Below are 5,428 nucleotides of genomic sequence, written 5' to 3' on the forward strand. Positions count from 1 at the left end.
ATCGACAACTTTATTCTCATAATGTTAGGACTTTATTCTCCTAAATCGACAACTTTATTCTCAAAATGTTAGGACTTTATTCTCATAAATTGACAACTTTATTCTCCTAAATCGGCAACTTTATTCTCATAATGTTAGGACTTATGTCCTCGTAAACATATGACTTTTTCTTTCTTGTAAATTTATTCTCGTAAATTTCCGACTATTCTTGAAATGTTTTTGATATATTTTTTCTGAAAGTGTCCCTAATATACTACTAATGTCCTGTGGTACAAACACTTTTCCCCAAATGTCTTTTATCTGGAGATGTTGCCAGAATTCTTTTTAAACCACTGACACGGTTACCATAGTTACTATCGCTAACCCACTGTGATGAATGTACACATGCATACATGGCTACCGTCCTCACCTCAAAGCAGCATTCCCACGGTATTCCCAAATACCGGCTCCCCTTCGGTGTTGCCACCAGGCTACAGACGGATGCCCGGACGTAGTGGAGTACTTTCACTTTCACGTGTGAAGCAAATACACACATGGACAGCCGCGCCCAAAAGGATGCTTTTGCTGAAGGCGCCCCCACATCCACGTTTCATGTCGGAATCATCATCTGCGTGTCTTTCTACATCGACTTGGAAATGTTGGTGTCCATCGCAAACCTTGTGTACTGTCCTGTCGTACTTGTACTAATACTAATATATGATGTTTATGTGAAAGGAATATATTTAATGAGGTGAAACGTAGTTTTGCTTCCTTTTGGCCTTGAAGGATGGATGCTGTAATGAGACGTGTTCAGGTGTTTGCCCGTTGAACAGCCCATGGAAGCCCACGTCTGAAATAAAGCATGGAAGCTATGGAAAACAGACCACCATGAGCCCCGCCCATTCCTGCCCCCAACTACGGTGGGAGAACGGGAAACTCCCGTTTTAATGTTTCCCGTCATTTGAACATGGAAAGACCACATATTCCATATTTTGCCCAAATGTATTCATTCAAATGCAAATGTTCTACATTAGAAATGATTTTTAGAGCACTACAATAAATAAACGCTAATAAAACCAAAACGTACGCACACTTAAATCCAAAAGAGTTGAAGACTAACGTTTGACTTAGATCTTATCACTATCATTATTTCACCCTGACGACGTCTAGCTAGCCACGTCTAGAACAGGTTGGCCCACCTTCTCTAGACCACGTGGCAGCTAGCTTGTGCCAAAAACTGGCCAAAGAGCTCATATTCATCTAAGCTACATACATCTACTTCTTCTTCTACATCTCCATCTCCATCTACGTGGAACCCCAAGTCAAAGTGAAATGTTCATCCAAAAGCCTAAAGTTTCATGGTGACGCTAATTCCGGAACGGAAGCGAGCGGAGGACGCCGCCAGCGTGTTCAAGCTAAAGTGCAGATGTTGTTGGGAGGCGAGGGTGCATCATCACCATCATCACCATCATCACCATCATCACTCATGGGTTCACGTGGGGACGTTAAAAGGAAATGCTCTACGTGCTCTACCTTCTCCAGACGGGGGTCCATCCGTCTTGACAAGATGTTGATCTTCCCTTCCTGACATGTTCTCTGCAAAACGCTCAAAAGGGACCACCAGACTGTTCCACAGCTGCTGGTGGGGGGGGGGCTGTGTTCTCCATTAAACCCCCGTCGTTACTGCAGGATGGAGACAGGACTTTATTTGTCCGTAGAGATAGACTGGGTACAAATATACCTGATATACTACATGGAAAATACACAAATAAAAGAATATCCTTCATGATCATTAAGGTTCATACCAAAAGATGGTTCTCTGTGATGCTCCCATTGGTTGGCCACCGATCGCTATCAGCATCCAACGGCTAGCATTGACCCCCTATGGCTAGCATGCTAGCAGCCCGAAGCCTGCCGTTCCTGCAGTGTAGCGTCTTCACCCAACTAGCGTCTTTGGCTAGCGGCGCCGTCCTTCCACTTCCTCCCACAAGAACATCATTAGCCTAACCGCTAACACCTGCCATGGAACACACCTGGTGGCCGTAGCTGTGGAGATGCCTTCATACGGAGAACACTTGATGGGCTGTGGTGAGTCTTGGAGGCCATAGCAGCTAGCCACGTGGCTAACTGGCAGCCACGGCAGCTAGCCACGTGGCTAACCGGCTAACCGGCTAACCGTATGTGTGTGCGTACAGTGGGACGGCTAAGCTAGTAACCTGAATCCCAATTGGTGCAATTAGTTCTCCAGTGAGCAAAACGACATCATGAACTCTGGAAACGACGTAAGCGTCGCGTTTGTTAGCTTTTTATCTGGAATTGACGAGGCTTTGGTACTTCCGGGGGAACGTATGACACCATGTTCTGGCTCCAGGACAACGTTGGTGAAGGACACGATGATCCATCGTTAGGAACGTTCCAGAGCTAAATTCCCCCAAGCGGCTCTGCTGCCATTGTCTTTCTTCCTTTGGAAGGAAAAGGTTCCTTTGGCCGGACGCCATGTTGCTGGTGATGACACACAATGAGGTGGGCGACCTTTGACCTTTCATTTCAGGGCTGTGCTGACAGCTGACAGGAAATGGAAAGTACGCTTGGTCGTATCTCCAGTCATTGGAAAACTGAACTCAGCCAGCGTTTAGATGTTGGGGGGACTTTGAAGCGGTCTTTACACCACTGGGGGGGGGGGGGGGGGGGGGGGGGGGGGTTGTAGAGTTCCATCACTTTACATCCCATGATACGTCTCAAGAATGGACAGGTACTGGACCAGTAGTGTACCAGTAGCGTACCAGTAGTGCACCAGTAGTATACCAGTAGTGTACCAGTAGCGTACCAGTCGTGTACCAGTAGCGTACCAGTAGCGTACCAGTAGCGTACCAGTAGTGTACCAGTAGCGTACCAGTCATGTACCAGTAGCGTACCAGTAGCGTACTAGTAGTGTACCAGTAGTGTACCAGTAGCGTACCAGTAGCATACCAGTAGCGTACCAGTAGCGTACCAGTAGTGTACCAGTAGTGTACCAGTCGTGTACCAGTAGTGTACTAGTAGCATACCAGTAGTGTACCAGTAGTGTACCAGTAGCGTACCAGTAGTGCACCAGTAGCGTACCAGTAGTGTACCAGTAGTGTACCAGTAGTGCACCAGTAGTGTACCAGTAGTGTACCAGTAGTGTACCAGTAGTGTACCAGTAGCGTACCAGTAGTGTACCAGTAGTGTACCAGTAGTGTACCAGTAGCGTTCCAGTAGTGTACCAGTAGTGTACCAGTAGTGTACCAGTAGCGTACCAGTAGCGTACCAGTAGCGTACCAGTAGTGCACCAGTAGCGTACCAGTAGTGCACCAGTAGTGTACCAGTAGCGTACCAGTAGCGTACCAGTAGCGTACCAGTAGCGTACCAGTAGTGTACCAGTAGCGTACCAGTAGCGTACCAGTAGCGTACCAGTCGTGTACCAGTAGTGTACCAGTAGTGTACCAGTAGCGTACCAGTAGTGTACCAGTAGCGTACCAGTAGCGTACCAGTAGCGTACCAGTCTTGTACCAGTAGTGTACCAGTCTTGTACCAGTAGTGTACCAGTAGCGTACCAGTAGCGTACCAGTAGCGTACCAGTAGCGTACCAGTAGCGTACCAGTAGTGTACCAGTAGTGTACCAGTCGTGTACCAGTAGTGTACCAGTAGTGCACCAGTAGCGTACCAGTAGTGTACCAGTAGAATGCGATGCAAGATGATTACCAGGAACTAATTGTCCTACGGGCACGTGGACGCCAACGATGCTCAAACATCAGAAGGCGTGGTGTGAAATATGTTACCATGGCGACAAAGAACACTGTTGACCGGCTTTAATGGTTGTTGTCTTCTTCATCAGGCCAGGGGGGGGGGGGTAATTATTGAGACCTGTCCAAATGAGTTTGGCCCCAGACTTGAGAGGCCTGAGATCCTGAAGTGGATTAGTTGTTGGGAGGAAGGAGGAACACCCGAGCGGATCACAGAGACTCATTTGCATCATCCAGAAGGGTCTTAAAGCTGCAGCGTATTCAGCCTGAGGGGGGGCGGACCACCGTTAAAGGACACCCCCGTCAGCTGGTTGGCAGTATGGAGTAGAATGACTCGCAGTACTTAGCAGCAGTATCGGTATCAGTAGCAGTATTAGTAGCAGTATCGGTATCAGTAGCAGTATTAGCAGCAGTATTGGTATCAGTAGCAGTATTAGTAGCAGTATTAGCAGCAGTATTAGCAGCAGTATCGGTATCAGTAGCAGTATTAGTAGCAGTATTAGCAGCAGTATCGGTATCAGTAGCAGTATTAGTAGCAGTATTAGCAGCAGTATTAGCAGCAGTATCATGGGGGAGGGAAGCGGAGAAAACCACCATACAGCCCATAAATTTATTGATGTTTTTATGCATTTTTTCCCCTAAAATATGACACATCTCATCCCTTAAATCAGTCCTAATTTATGAATATGTGATAACGCTAATCAAAGATACAGCAATACTTAGCAATACTTAGCAAATGTTCAACAATATTTCCATGTTTATGTCCTTTGGCCTGGCTGTGTTGACTGTTGACTGTTGGCTTTTTGTTTAATGGTCCCTGAACGCACCGCAGTGGAAGTGGATCTTATTAGATGGAAACTGGTCACTTGTTACAATCTGTGAATCTAATAAGTCATTATTGATTATTGATGATTTGCCATAATCAATCATTAGTTGGCTAGCGATCCATTTTAGACTTTTAAGAAGTACCAGAACTTAACCATCCTGGGGGGCTAATTGTCCCCCCTCCCTGTCTCACACACACACACACCTATAGGCTAACACACACACCACCGTCTGCATTTGACACTAACACCTCCAAGTCCTGCCAACCCCCCCCCCACCCACACCCTTTCAATCATCCATTCACCCCCCCCCCCCCCCACCTCTCCATTTCTCCCTTTCAATGCAGGCGCTTCAAAAGCTGTATTTCTGGCTTACTACATGGGGGGGGGGGGCACAAAAGCTCTTCTTATGCATCCTGGAGAAAAAGCCCACTGGAGAGGAGAGGCCTCCATCCCATCTCGGACGGGGGGGGGGGGGCACAGACGGAGAGCTTTTTTCCTCATTACCATTTCCATACAGGATTAAGCCACTTGGCTTTTGGATCTTGTTAGTATATTTTTAACCCCCCCCCATGCGCTTTCACTGGGTGAGTTAAATACACACTTAGTATATACCGTTGGACACACAAGAGTAGGGACAAGAGGACACTAAATAATAACTATCATAATCATAATCATAATAATCATAATAATGTTGAAAATGTCACCAATGGCGGCATCAGTTTAACATCAACATCCTGAACATCAATTTATTCCAAACGCCGACTCAGCATCCTGAAGGTTGTACCAGCAACACAGGGTTACACGCCCCCCCCCCTTAATGAAGTAATATCGATCAATATGAATTTGTGCGTTTGACAT

Source organism: Doryrhamphus excisus, chromosome 15, assembly GCF_030265055.1.
Source record: "Doryrhamphus excisus isolate RoL2022-K1 chromosome 15, RoL_Dexc_1.0, whole genome shotgun sequence".
Taxonomy (NCBI): Eukaryota; Metazoa; Chordata; class Actinopteri; order Syngnathiformes; family Syngnathidae; genus Doryrhamphus; species Doryrhamphus excisus.